This window comes from Elephas maximus, chromosome 27 (genome assembly GCF_024166365.1).
Source record: "Elephas maximus indicus isolate mEleMax1 chromosome 27, mEleMax1 primary haplotype, whole genome shotgun sequence".
Classification (NCBI taxonomy): Eukaryota; Metazoa; Chordata; class Mammalia; order Proboscidea; family Elephantidae; genus Elephas; species Elephas maximus.
Window position 1 is genome coordinate 28,428,404 of NC_064845.1, and position 15,161 is coordinate 28,443,564.

General features: G+C 49.0%; 1 protein-coding gene across 10 annotated transcripts in view; it reads left to right on the forward strand.

Moving 5' to 3' along the window:
• The window catches only part of LOC126068313 (ral guanine nucleotide dissociation stimulator-like), a 497,494-nt gene that overhangs the window by 440,425 nt on the left and 41,908 nt on the right, over positions 1-15,161 (forward strand). For 5 of the 10 annotated variants that reach the window (XR_007515606.1, XR_007515605.1, XR_007515603.1 and 2 more), the window contains 2 exons: positions 11,547-11,765; positions 12,225-12,671. The exons of the other annotated variants lie outside the window; for them this stretch is intronic. The gene's annotated coding sequence lies outside the window, so the exon portion shown is untranslated. Of the gene's footprint in view, positions 1-11,546; positions 11,766-12,224; positions 12,672-15,161 lie in introns of those variants that run through there. 10 annotated transcript variants of the gene reach the window in all.

Below are 15,161 nucleotides of genomic sequence, written 5' to 3' on the forward strand. Positions count from 1 at the left end.
GCAGTCTTCAAGGATGCTGAATTTCCCTTCAGAAAATTGTTCCTCACAGTTGTGGTAAAAGGTGTGTTCTCTGGGCATTCCATGTGTGGGTCTGTGGGTTTAACCTGAGAAATCCATTTTAGCATGCCAGTATCTCTAAGCCTTTGAATACCGTCTTCTACAGTATACCAAGGCATGTGTGGCACGTCAACTTGATTTACTGTAGGCAACTGCGTGACCCATGCTTCAGCAACCTAACCAAAGGAACTATTAGATCTTTTCCTAACTTCTTGAGGTGAAACACTGAATGAAGAATCTGTGCTTAGTGGACCCATAGCAATAAACTCAGTCCGATTCATGTTTACGTTCCTTGGAGCATTATCCTGCACCCTTAATAACCATTCCCACACCTATTCCCCAGGTTCCTGTTTGTACATATTAGAAAACTCAAGCACTTCTCTTGGAGTGTAGCGTACTTCCTCCTGGGTCACACTTTGTACTTCACCTTTTGTGGTTCGCTGGGACTTAAGCCTAGTTATATGCCTAGAAGCCAGAATCTGTAGTGTGGGATTGTTTTGAGAACGTTCAGCATTGTCTTGTAAAGCATCTGCCTCAGATGATGCCCCAGGCAATGGCTCAGGCAAGGGCTCTTTAGAGGCAGCTGAGGAAGGGCTAATTTCATTAAATGGAAGTGGAGGGGCTAATGCTTTTACTGGGCAGGGTGGTGTAGCAGACAAACGTCAAGTAATCTCTTCCGATGAAAGTGGTTCTATTGGCAACCCTACCAACAGGAGTGATTAAATGGAATTTAGGGGCTCAGTGTCTCCAGCTTTCTGATTATCTTCCCATATGTCCCCATCCCAAGTTTCAGGATCTTATTTCTTCCCAATCAGTGCCCTCATTTTTACTTCAGACACCTCTCGAGGTTGGCAATTGAAGTAGGATTGTAATTCAGCCACTCTTACAATAAGACTCTGGTTTGGATTTTGGCAATATCAGCGTTATTGCTACAAGAAATAAGGCTTTCTTTCAAAGCACAAGTGGAAACTTTGAGATTGTTTATGCTGCACTTGAGCTTTGACACTGAAGCCCTGAGTGCATCTCTTTCTTTCACCAGTTCGTCTGGTGAAAGTAGGACCAACCAACCAGCTTCTGTATACTTCTCATTATGAGAAAATTGTTGAAATGTATCATATATGCGATCACCCAGAGCTTCGCCTTTCACCAATACCTGATCTGTTGGTGGTGATAATTTGCATATTTGAATTGCCTCATGCCATGGATTAGCAGTGCCTTCTTTACTACTGAGAGCAGAGTCATCAACATCTTCAAAACTAACCAGACTTGAAAATTAATTTAGAAAACTCATCCTTAAAATTTCGTTTGTCTAGAACCACTCTCGGTACCAACTGTCTTAGGCTGGGTTCTCTAGAGAAGAAAGCTAGTCAAGGGTATAAATATGTATAGAAAGAGAGATTTACATCAAGGAAGCAGCTCATGTGATTGTAGATTTGCAAGTCCATGCATCAGGATAGAGGCTTCTTCTGATTCATGTAGCAATAGGGGCTGGCAAAGCCCAGATTGGCAGGCTAGAGAGCAGGGGTCTTAAACGCACAGGCTGTGAAGGTTGATGAATCCCAGGATCGGCAGATAAGTCCCAAGAACTGGAGGTCGGATGAACAAGAGACAGCTGCAGGATCCAGAGCAAGCCAAGAGCCTTGGCAAGATGAGCAGGAAGGAAGTACGTGGCAGAGGGTGAAGAGAGAAAGGCTGAGTGGGGAGTGAGCCACCACAGGCCCTACCTGCACTGATAGCACTCAGAAGGTTCCATTATGGGGGTTCCATATCTGAAATCCACATATCAGCTTTCAACAGGGAAGTGATCATAACATCGTACAACAGCCAAGACACAGAGAATCGTGGCCCAGCCAAGTTGACACACACAATCTTAACAATCACACATGCCTTGTGATTAATGTCAGTGTAAAATTACAGCAATTCAGTTACGACAGGACTACTAATGGCCCACACCCTTTACGAATGACAGTTTGGTCACCCGACCAGGAAAGAGCCACGACGAGCTGAGGTGCTTGCTTAGAGCAAAGGGAACATGGAATAGGTGGTGGAAGAAGGTAGTTCTAAATACCAGTTATGGCCATGTGACCAACTGCAGAAACCAGGAGTGTCACTGTTACGAGTGTTTCTGCTTTTATGTGTGCATCAAATATTTTTGTTTTCTCAACTTATAAAATATAAGATGTAAACAGGGCTAGTGCATTTTTGGTTGTATGTGTGTTCATTGTATCATGTTAGCACAAGAATGCCTTTATAATTGTCTTTATTCAGAGATTATGTATGGTTTAAGGAGATGTGTAGAGTTGGAAAGGGGCGAACTGTGGTAGTTAAGAGTGTTAACTTGGCTGTGCCGTGATTCTCAGAGTTTTGGCAGTCATGTTATGTTGTGGTCACTTCCCTGTTGAGATTTAATATGTGATTACCCCCATGGTGCCATATGATGTTAGTAGGCAATTGGTTGAAGGGGAGTTTCCTTGGGTGTGTGTCCTGCATCTATTTTGTGCAGACATTCTGGCAGGGCTCGGGGGCTTTTGTCATTGTGGAATCTGCAGCTGGCTTCTGTTCGTCTCACCTCCAGTTTTTGGGACATGAGCTAACAGTTTACCTGCGGTCTTGCCTGCCACTCTGTGGATTTGTTGATCTTCATAGCCTGTGAGCAAAAGCCCTGCTCTCCAGCCTGCCGATCTTGGGTACACCAGCACCTGAGGGTACATGAATCAGGAGAGGCCTGTATCCTGACCCACAGACTTGGGATGTTATGGCCTCTAAAACCGTGTGAGCCATTTTCTTGATATAAATCTCTCTCTCTCTCTAGGTATTTATACACTTTACTGGTTTTGCTTCTTTAGAGAATGCTGCCTAAGTCAGAGCATTCACATGAGATACAAATATGTTTGCTTCTTTGGCCTGTTCAGGGAGGTCTGTCACATGCCACTTCTTTATACTTCCTTGGCTCCAAATTCCAATCATGTTCCTTCCAAGTCCCTGGCTATCCAGTCAAACTGTTGGCCACAACCCATGAATCAGTGTACCACTGCATATCTGGCCATTTATCCTTGCAAGTAAAGTGAAAACTCATGTTCACTGATTGAAGTTCTGCCCATTGAGAGGCTATTCCCTCACCACTGTCCCTCAGGGAGGTCCCAGAAAGGGGCTGTAGTGCTTTGCTGCCACTGTCCATGTTGAGATGGTGCCTGCATATCATGCAGAGAAACACCTGTAAACCAGACATCAGTTTTCTCTTCCTCAGTCAACTGATGATGAGGTCATAGATGAAGACTAGGAAAGGGCAAGTAATGTAATAGGGGTGGAGGCCATGGGCATTTGGGCCATTTCCTCGTGCGACTTACTTGAGCCTTCAGGTCCTGCTCAGGCCTGATATCATGTATACCACTTGCATGTAATGATGGAGTGCTGCTGTGCACATCTGGCTTTATGGCTCCATAAGGCAGACAACACCCAGTTCATGATGGGCAACTCTGGATGCATTGTGACTTGGTGTCCTACGGTTAAGTGTTCAGTCTTTACTAAGGCCCTGTAACAAGCCAAAAGCTGTTTCTCAAAAGGAGAGTAGTTAAATGCAGAGGATGGCAGGGCTGTGCTCCCAAATCCTAAGGATCTGCACTGTGATTCACCAATAGGGGCCTGCCAGAGACTCTAAACAGGACTCCAAAGAGCATCTCTGTCTGCCACTGTTGCTTCCAAAACCACTGGCTCTGCCAGATCATACGGCCCAAGTGGCAGAGCAGCTTGGCCGTCAGACTGAACCTGTTGCAGAGCTTTCTCTTGTTGTGAGCCCTACTCAAAAGGTGCAGCTTTCAAACCACGTGATAAATAGGCTGGAGCAGCATACCCAAATGAGGGATATGATGCCTCCGAAACCCAAAGAGGCCCAACAAATGTTGTGCCTCCTCTTTAGCTGTAGGAAGGGCCAGATACATCAACTAATTCTTCACTTTACAAGGAATATTTCAACATCCCCCACACCACCAGAGCCCTAGAAATTTCACTGAAATGTAGGCATATGGATTTTTGTCAGAATAATTTTCCACCCTCTAGCATGCAATGGAAACTCTGGTGGCATACAGTGGTTAAGTGCTTCAGCTGCTAACCAAGAGGTCCGCAGTTCGAATCCGCCAGGTGCTCCTTTGAAACTCTATCGGGCAGATCTAATCAGTCCTATAGGGTCACTACGAGTCGGAATCGACTCGATGGCAGTGTGTTTGGTTTTTGGGTTAGCATGCAAGTATCTTACCGATAAGTCTAGAGTATTGATACTTCTTTCTTACTAGGTTCAGTCAGCATAACGCCATCAATGTAATGGACCAATGTGATGCCTTCTGGAAAGGAAAAGCAATCAAGCTCCCTGAGGACTGAATTATGACATACACCTTGAGAATTGATATACCCCCGAGATAAATTAGTGCAGGTGTATTGCTGGCCTGACCAAGTGACGGCAAACTGCTTCTGGTGGTCCTTTAAAACAGGGATAGAGAAAAAGGCATCAGGGAGACTAATGGCTGCATACCCCAGAAGATATATTAATTTTCAGGCCACATCCCCAAGGAAGCTTCTCTTCCAGCTGATTGGATGATCATATCACATCACAAAATGGAAGATGATTACATAATTTCGGCCAAATCCCTGAGAATCATGGCCTAACTAAGTTAACATGTAACATGAGCCATCACAGTGGTGACGAAAGTGTTCTGACGTAGATACTGGTGATGGTTGAATAGGATTGTGAAAGTAGGTAAAGCCACTATATGACACACTTTAAAGCTATTAAAACTTTCTTTAATAAGAAATTTACCAGTTAATAGAGTATAAGGTATAAAGTATAAATTGAGCTGGAAAAATACTACAACAAAATCGAAAAAACACCCACTGAGGTGAGAAGAAGAAAATGTCTGGTTCTGAGGCTGATGTTCCCAGGCTGTGAATGAGGAGCTGCTGTGGAGGAGGCATGGCAAGTGGCTCTGCCTCTGGTGCCCGAGGCAGAGCTAGCGGTGTAGGACTTAATACCCTGTGGGGCTCCAGTGTTGGAGTAGGAGCAGGATCGATATCAGCTGTTTGTCGGGAGCCAGTTGGAGGTGGCCCAGGATGGAGATCCGCCCCTCCAGCTGACTCTTTGTCTAGCGCCATTGCCGGAACTGTTGATGAAATAGCTGGTGCCCTAAGGACTTCTGGTGTTGGTGCAGGAGCAGGTGGTTGAGGAACCATTTCTGTAGGTGGCCCAGGATGGGAATCGGGCCCTCCAGCAGACTCTTCCCCTGGTGCCGGGGCCAGAGATGGAGATGGACGGCTGTGTGCTATATTGAGCCCTGGTGTTGGTAGAGGTACAGGAGCAGGGTTGACATCAGCCGGTGGCCCAGGAGCCAGCTCTGAATGTAGCCCAGAATAAGAATCTCATTTTCCTCCTTTCTCCCCATTTGGTGCCAGTGCTGGAGCTGGTGATGCTGCTCTGTGGAGTCCCAGTGTTAGTCCAGGCGCATGATGGACCTCACCAGGCGGTCCAGGAGCTGGTTATGGTCTTGGCCCAGGGAAAGAATCTGATCTTTCAGCAGGCTGTGTGTCAGGTGGCAGTGCTCGACTTGGTGATGGAGGACCTGTTGTTGTACCCAGGTCCAATATTCCTGCAAGAGCGGGATCTGACTCAGGAGACGGTCCTTGAGTGTGTTCTGGAAGTTGCCCAGGGTAAAAATCCAGCTCTTCTGCGGGCTCTCCATCTGGTGATGGGATAGGCGGTGCTGTATTGAGCGTCGGTGTCTGTACAGGATCAGGATCGACATCACTAGGCGGTCCATGGCCCGGCTCAGGCGGTGGCCCTGGTTAAGAACGTGAACCCCCAGCGGGCTATCCATCCGCTGCCAGAGCTGAAGCTTGGGACAGAATAGCTGTTGCTCTGTCGATGTCCTGTGTTGGAGCAGGAGCTGGATCGATGTCAGCTGGTGTTCCAGGATCCGGTTCTGGAGGTGGCTCACGATGGGAATCCACCTCTCCATCGGACTCTCCATCTGATGCTGCTGATGGACCTGGGGGAAGACCTAGGCTACGTCAAGCTCCAGTGTTGAAACAGGAGCAGAAGCAGGATTGACATCAGCCAGTGGTCCGGGAACTGGTTCTGGAGGTGGCCCAGGATACGAATCTGAGCCTCCAGCTGGGTCTTCGTCAGGTTCCAGTGCAGGAGCTGGTGATGGAAGCAGTGGTGCTCTGTGGAGCTCTGGTTGTGGTGCGGGAGCAGGATCAACCTCACCAGCTGGTGCAGGGGCCGGTTCAGGAGGTGGCCCAGGATAAGAATCCCACCCTTCCGGCAGCTCTGGGTCTGGTGGCAGCAATGGAGCTGGTGATGGAATAGCTGGTGCTGTCTGCAGCTCTGGTGTTGGAGCAGCAGAAGGAGCAGGATTAACATCAGCTTGTGGTCCGGGAGCCATATCTGGAGGTGGCCCAGGAGAGGGGTCTGCCCCTCCAGCCAGCTCTCCATCTGGTGCCAGTGCTGCAGCCGATGACATAATAGGTGGTGCACTATGGCAATTTGGTGCTGCTACAGGAACCGAATGTACCCCAGGAGATTGTCCAGGCGCCGGTTCTTGGGGCAAAGATAGCTCTCGAGCTCCTTTTACCATTGGCGCTGGCCCCGGCTCTGGAGCTGCAAGAGGAGAAAGGTTCACCAACATGACTGCCTCTCCTCATGCCTTGCCAATGATGGAAAACACCCACTGCCACAAAGAGAAGCCCATTCCCAAGATTTTCCACCCCGGAAAGTCTTCCCAGACTGTGGTCCACCAGAGGAGGATCTGAAGTTACTCTGAGCTCTGGCTCAACCCCAACCCCTGGGGTTCTTCCGTCGTGCCCCTCCCAAGCTCACATGCAGTCATGCCCAGTCTTCCTCACTCTCTGGCTGTGCCTCAGTGACCTCCATTTGAACCAGTTGTGCCAAGAGAAGTTGGGCACAGCGCTCCAGATGTGAGCCTGGCATGTTCACCTGCACATACTCCAGCACGAGCTTTAGGCAAGGGAAGTCTGGGGGCTGATTGAAATCCTCCGAGTATTCCTTGAGCCATGTGCCCAGGATAAAAGAGATGGCGCTAGGGATGGGTGGTGAAGAGCAGGGTCAGAGGCCTTCCAAAGATCAGGGCCACCCTGTATTACACACTCTGGTTATCCTGGCAGTGGCAGGCCTGGTTACTGACAGGGGGCTAGCACAGAGCCCTATCCCAGGGAGCTCCCCATCCATGGTCTGACCAACTCTCCCTCCTTGGGGAGCCTGAATTACATCCATTTCTGTCCCCTGGCCCTCTCCTCACTGGACAGTAACCCTCTAAGGGCACAGAAATACGTGTCTGCATGTTTATCTCGCAACCCGGCACACAGTAGTGCTTCAGGATTATCTGATGCTGGGTGACACACAGGGTCCGTCCCGTGACTCAGATGTCCAGGCCATGATGCCCCTCCTCTGGAGCGTGTGCACCAGCATGCTGCCTGGTTGTCTGCACATGTGTGAGGGTCTCTTCTCCCATGGACACTGTTCTCCCCTGGAACAGGGGCCCCACATGCGGCTGAGCACCCATGACTGGGGACGGGGATTTGGGAGCAATTTTCTCCACTCCCCAACCCCCCCCACTTCCTGTTTTGGGCCCCAAATACAGAAGGGGGCAACCTGTGATGTGAAGGAATTTTGGGAGGATGAATTGTCTCAGGAGCCTCTCTGAGCCCCCAGCCTCCCCTCTGCTCCCCAGGACACCTAGGTTCCACTCCCATCTCTCTACGATTGCTTACGTCCTGCAGGGGCCGCCCCTAAACTCATCCCTCTAGTGGAATCTAGATGAATGTGGCCCAGGGTCTGCCAACCCCAATCCAGACACAAGTCCCCTGAAACCTCTGTCCTTCTGTAGAGATAGAGCCCCTCCTTCTCCACACAAAGTCCACTCACCCTTTCAGCTGCTCCTGGGGTTCACCGTACTCAGCAGAATAGGGGTGATTACATCCATACCTAGAGGTGGTGTGAGGGTGTCACATCTAATGCACTGTGGACACCACTTGCTTAAGATGTCTAGTGTTCCTATCTGACTCTCGGACTGGAACGGAGGCCCAGGAGGGCAGGGATTCCTATCTGCTTTGTTCACTGAACAATGCTAAATACCCAGTACAGTGTCTGCAACAGTAGGGGCTTCACGGATCATTGGTGAATGAGTGAACCCACCCAGTACCTTCCCAGGTATCTGAGAGTCCTGTAGCCTCTCTTCCAGCCTCCAGGGATCTCTTTTCTGGCTATACCAAGGACAAGCCAAAACCAAAAACCAAATCCGGTGCCGTTGATACCAAGGACAAGGACACACTAAATGGAATCTCAACATCCCCTTTACAAATGGGAGGTATGTTTGCTCAAGGGCTCGTAGTCAGTGAGGAGGGAGGCAGACAGCTTCTTCGTGATGGAGAACATGTGAAGATCCCAGCCCCTCCAGCACCCTTTACCATAGAGCTGGGCTCTGGGTATACACTTTCTGTGGCTTATCCCATGTGGTCCTGACAGTAATTCTAGCTCATTGGACCTTTATCAGCCCACTTCTCAGGGGAGAAAACTGAGGCTCTGAGTGGTGAAGTGGCATTCTCCAGACTCACAGCTGGTAGGGAGTAGAGTCCCCATTGGGCTTTGGAGGACAGGGCAGTCACCTTTGGAGCAGCTGGTCTAGGACTTGCTGGGTGGTGGCGTAGGTTCTATAGGTTCGCGGAAAGTTGTCGATGTAGGAGAAGTCACCCTTTAGGAAAGCGGGCACCAGGAGCTCCACCAGCTTCTCCAGTGAGCCTGCCTTGAAGGTTTTCATCACCCAGGCCTCATCCAGGTCCTCGTTTGAACCACAGACACACTGAGGTGGGACAGAGGAGGAACATATTGTCAGAGGCAACCCCATAAACCACCAGGAGGGTTGGGGGCCCGGAGCTTAGACCAGGCTCTCCCTGTCCCTCAGTGACCTGTGGCAGGAGGTGGGACATGAGTGCCTTCAGCAGCAAACAGGACTTGGATTTCCAAGCAGAATTGGAGGTGGGGGCTGATTACAAACATTAGGAACCTGAAGGGATTTCGTTAACTAAGTAACCATTGTTATCTCCCTGAAGGAAGAGCAGTATCCCAGTGAGTCTTCACAAAACACCCCATTGAGAAAACAGAGGCTTGGTGATATCCAGTGTCTTCCCGAGGTCACCTGGTCAGAGCCCAGAACTGTCTGACATTAGTGTTCCATGATGTTCCCTCTGTGCAACATGAAGCCTGCTCTGCTCCTGACTCGGAGGGGAAGGTCTGGTGCAAGCTCACTCCCTCCCAGCTGGAGACAGTGCACACAGCAGACACACCAATGAGATAGGCAAGACATGGATTTTTCTTTCTGTGCATTAAAGGGGGTTTTGAGAACATGAAGCTATGGAGCACCCAGACGCATACAAGGTTGAAAACCTAGAGACCCTGGGGTGGGAGAAAGACCCCCGAAAAACTGAGGATCTGAAGAGGTGGCCCAGGGAGTGCAAATGTGAGTGATCGGTAAAAGACTGAGAGGCGGTTCAGCTTCTTAGGGCCAACAGGTGCCTCAGAGCCACCCTGCAGTTCTGTTGGCCACCCTGACAGCAGACTGGCAAAACAGAAAAGAACCATAATACCTGGAACAGGCTCAATGCAGAGATGTGGCCAGCATCACAAACTGCTGGGCCACAGCACTGTGACCGCTGTTTTGGGAAGGAGTCTGGCTCTAGTGATCCTAACTTGAAATGTGTACATCCTCCCCCCAAGCATGCCACTCCTGGGAGTCTGTCCTGGGTGGGTGAGTGTGTGAGGACACACGTAAGTGTTCCTGCAGCCCTGCAGAAGGCATCAGTCCAGGGCCAGCAGCAGAGAGAGGCTCAGTCACTGTGGGGACAGGCCTCCCTTCTGGAACATTTTGCAGCGAGTCAGGCTAGAGTCCCTGACCTGAAGGGGTCACGTGATGTGTTCCCTGAGATTACAGGTTGTAGAAAAAGATGTGTCATAGCCTAAGCCCCTCGTTTTAGGATAAAAGAAGCCTGCCAAGTGTGATGATGTGTGAAGCTGGGAGAAGTTGTGCGAGGACCCAGCCGACTGCTGCCTGAGACCCTGGTGTTGAAAGTTAAACACAAACAGCAGCAACAGGCAAAATATGCATGGGCTTATGTGAAAAGAAAAAAAAAAAATTTTTTTTTTTTTTTGTGAAGTGAAGACAGTATAAAAACCTCATTTCTGATATTCCTACAAATATGGGAAGAGTGACTTTGTAGCTGGCCAGGGCAGGGAGGACAGAGCGGAGGTGGGGATATCATTTTCTTGTGAGGGGACTGGGGACCCTCGAAAGGGAAAGCCCTGGGATTGACCTGAGGTCCACAGGGTGGTGTCTTGGTCACCTTGCGTCCCTGGGTAGGGACGTCACTCCCCTCCCCCTGCACTCACCCAGAACCTGCGGCAGCCGTTCATCGCCCGATTCTTGGGGTAAACCGAGGAGACGATGCCATTCTCCTTTTCCTTGGGGATCTCCTGCGGAGAGTTCTGCAGACACAGTGCCAGCAGCGGCCAGGGAGGCGTCAAGAGCCCCTCTGAGCTGCCTCCTTCTCTTTCTGCCCCTGAAGCCCTTGTGCCTCCGAGGAGCTCCCAGTTCTCCCATGCTGGATGGGTTGGCCTGTGGGCTGTACCATCTAGCCCTGACCATGTCCACGGATAGAGGAATCAACCTCTAATTACTGCAGCAGGATCTGGCAGAAGCTGGGCTGGCACAGGGTCAGCAGTGGCCCAGGCAATGCCAGCAGCCAGAGCTGCACATTGACTGCCACACTCCGGGTGAGCTGGATCTCAGAGAATGTCCAGGTGAGAGTGCTGACTTTGCCAGTGACCCCGACAGTCCCTCCCTAAGGCCTCATCTGAACTGAAACCCCTGGGTAGACTTACATCCCTGCGTTTTGTGTGATCAGCGGGGTCAGTGCAGGGAAGTGAAAGAGGCCTCCCCATTTGCCACCCCAGCCCCCAGCCTCCCCAAGGCACCCAACCTGATGGACTAGGCCCAGCCACGGTCAGACTCAGCCCCATGAACCCAGTGTGGTGAGAGGCTGTGGGGATGGAGCTTGGGGTTGCCCTCAATGTGTGCTATTCCTGAAGCAGGAACCCAATTTTCATTATCCTCATTATTACTCCTCGCCTCCCAGATCTCCCCAGGTCACATGGCTCCTCCTTCCCTGACCCCCACCACCTCTCTCCCAAATGGACCCTGCCTCATCCAACAACTTTCTGCCTCATCAGTTCTGTCCACGTTTCCTCCCAGCCCCCATTACCAGGGACCCCATGAGGACAAGGGCTGGCATGGCCTGGGGGGTGGTATGACCTTGGGGAGGGGTGTGGGGCCACCCAAGTGGGGTCACCGTGGTGGCTCTCTTTTATCCTCTCTCTCTGTTTCTCTCTCAGTCATCCCGTGTCTGTCATTTATTTTTCTCTCTCCCTCCAGGCAGCAGCTGTGATGTATGACCTGCCCATGGAGAGACTCATGTGACAAAGACCTGAGGGAGGGTCCTGATGAACAGACAGACAGGAGTGAGGCCCCCCAGTCCAAAAGCTCATGGAGTCCTGCTGATAACACGGAAGTGAGTAGGGAACAGATCGTCCCCAGTCAAGACTCAGTTGAGACCACAACCAGAGGCTCCTGAGAACTTGGAGAAGTCACCAGGTAAGCCATGCCTGGGTTCCTGGCCCACAGAGACTGTGTGCTGTTGTGTGTTGTGAGTCATTAGTTTTGGGGGTGTTGTTATCACAGAGCAAGAGAGAACTCCACCAGCCCACCAGGTCATGGGTCCTGGACCTGTTCTCCTCCTCCCTGCCTCCTCTCCTCCTCAGCTTCCTCTAGCTCTACTGGCTGCATTTCAACCACTTCTCTGGACAAACTCACGTCTGCGTCCCAGTCTCCACAACAGCTCTGTGTTCTCCCTGGCACGCTGTCCCCAGACTCGCGCAGGGCTGGTGCCTCCTGTCTTTCTGGTCAGACATAAATGTCACCTTAGTGAGACCTCCTGGACCACACCCCAAATTTATCTCACAGCACCCTGCTTTATTTTCTCTATAAAATATGCTTTTTTCTTTGCATGTGTTTGTTTTCATGCTTTTATCCATCTTCATGTCTCCCCTACAGATTGTGAGTTCCAGCGGACAGGGACCACATGGGTCATTTTCAGAACCAGCTCCTGGATGACCTGCTGATGTTGATCCTGCTCCTGCACTAACACTGGAGCTCCATAGTGCACCAACTCTTCCGTCACCAGCTCCATCACCAGCGTCAGATGGACAGTCAGCTGGAGGCGTAGAGTTCAATTGTAGCCACGTCCTGAATGGCTCCCAGACCACCTGCTGATGTTGATCCGGCTCCTGCTCAACATAAGAGCTCTATAGAACACCAGGTCCTCCATCTCCAGCTCTGCCTCAGTCACCAGAGGTTGAGCCATTTGCTGCAAGTCCTCCACAGCCACCCCTCATTCACAGCTAGGGAACGTTAGCTCCAGAAACACACCCTTTCTTCAACTCACCTGAGCGGGAATTTCTTTGGTTTTGTGGTAATATTTTTCCAGATCACTTTATACTTCATAGTTTATTCTATTTTAAGTGGTAGATTTCTCATAAAATTTGTTTTAATAATTTTTAAGTGTGTAGTATACTGGCTTTATGTACTTTTACAATCTTATTCAACCATCATCAGTACCTACTTCAGAACATTTTTATCACCACTGTGATGGTTAATATTATGTTTCAGTTTGGTTAGGTGATGATTCCCAGGGTTTGGCAGACGTTATGTAATTAGCCTCCATTTTGTGATCTGATGTGAGCAGCCAATCCGTTGGAAGGGGAGTTTCCTTGGAGGAGTGAACTGCAAATTAACACATCTCCTGGTACCTGGTATGCAGCCGTTGATCTGGCCAATGCCTTTTTCTTCATCCTTCTTTTGAAGGACAGGCCCTTCTTGGTGCATCACTGCGCAGATCTGCAGGATTTTGGAGCAAAGCCCTGCCATCCTCTGCAGATAACTACTTTCCTTTTTTTTTTTAAATAATTTTTGTGGTGCTTTAAGTGAAAGTTTACAAATCAAGTCAGTCTATCACATATAAGCTTATATACACCTTACTCGATACTCCCACTAACTCTCCCCCAATAAGTCAGCCCGCGCCCTCCTTCCAGTCTCTCCTTTCGTGACAATTTTGCCAGTTTCTAACCCTCTCTATCCTCCCATCTCCCCTCCAGACAGGAGACGCCAACACAGTCTCAAGTGTCCACCTGATACAAGTAGCTCACTCTTCATCAGCATCTCTCTCCAACCCATTGTTCAGTCCCTTCCATGTCTGATGAGTTGTCTTTGGGAATGGTTCCTGCCCTGGGCCAACAGAAGGTTTGGGGACCATGACCGCCGAGATTCTTCTAGTCTCAGTCAGACCATTAAGTCTGGTCTTTTTATGAGAATTTGGGGTCTGCATCCCACTGATCTCCTGTTCCCTCAGAGGTTCTCTGTTGTGCTCCCTGTCAGGGCAGTCATGGGTTGTGGCCAGGCACCAACTAGTTCTTCTGGTCTCAGGATGATGTAAGTCTCTGGTTCATGTGGCCCTTTCTGTCTCTTGGGCTCATAGTTATTGTGTGACCTTGGTGTTCTTCATTCACCTTTCATCGAGATGGGTTGAGAACGACTGATGCATCTTAGATGGCCGCTTGTTAGCATTTAAGACCGCAGACGCCACGCTTCAAAGTGGGATGCAGAATGTTTTCATAATAGAATTATTTTGCCAGTTGACTTAGAAGTCCCCTTAAGCCATAGTCCCCAAACCCCCACCCTTGCTCCGCTGACCTTCAAAGCATTCAGTTTATCCCGGAAACTTCTTTGCTTTTGGTCCAGTCCAGTTGAACTGACCTTCCCTGTATTGAGTATTGTCCTTCCCTTCACCTAAAGTAGTTCTTATCTACTAACTAATCAGCAAATAACCCTCTCCCACCCTCCCTCCCTCCCCCCTCTCGTAACCACAAAAGTATGTGTTCTTCTCAGTTTGTACTATTTCTCAAGATCTTACAATAGTGGTCTTATACAATATTTGTCCTTTTGCCTCTGACTAATTTCACTCAGTATAATGCCTTCCAGGTTCCTCCATGTTATGAAATGTTTCACGGATTCGCCGCTGTTCTTTATCGATGCGTAGTATTCCATTTTGTGAATATACCGTAATTTATTTAACTATTCATCCGTTGATGGACACCTTGGTTGCTTCCAGCTTTTGGCTGTTGTAAACAGTGCTGGAATAAACATGGGTGTGCATATATCTGTTCGTGTAAAGGCTCTTATTTCTCTAGGTTATATTCTGAGGAGTGGGATTTCTGGGTTGTATGGTAGTTCTATTTCTAACCTTTTAAGAAAACGCCAGATAGATTTCCAAAGTGATTGTACCGTTTTACATTCCCAGCAGTAGTGTATAAGAGTTCCAATCTCTCCACAGCCTCTCCAAGATTTATTATTTTGTGTTTTTTGGATGAATGCCAGCCTTGTTGGAGTGACATGGAACCTCATCGTAGTTCTACTTTGCATTCTCTAATGGCTAATGATCGAGAGCATTTTTCTCATGTATCTGTTAGCTGCCTGAATATCTTCTTTTGTGAAGAGCGTGTTCATATCCTTTGCCCAGTTTTTGATTGGGTTGTTTGTCTTTTTGTGGTTGAGTTTTAACAGAATCATATAGATTTTAGAGATCAGGTGCTGGTTGGAGATGTCACAGCTGAAAATTTTTTCCCAATCCGTAGGTGGTCTTTTTACTCTTTTCATGAAGTCTTTAGATGAGCATAGGTGTTTGATTTTTAGGAGCTCCGAGTTACCTGGTTTCTCTTTGTCATTTTTAGTAATGTTTTGTATTCCATTTATGCCTTTAATTAGGGCTCCTAACGTTGTCCCTATTTTTTCTTCCATGATCTTTATCATTTTAGTCTTTATGTTAAGTCTTTGATCCACTTGGGTTCAGTTTTTGTGCATGGTGTGAGGTATGGGTCCTGTTTCATTTTTTTGCAAATGGATATCCAGTTATGCCAGCAGCATTTGTTAAAAAGA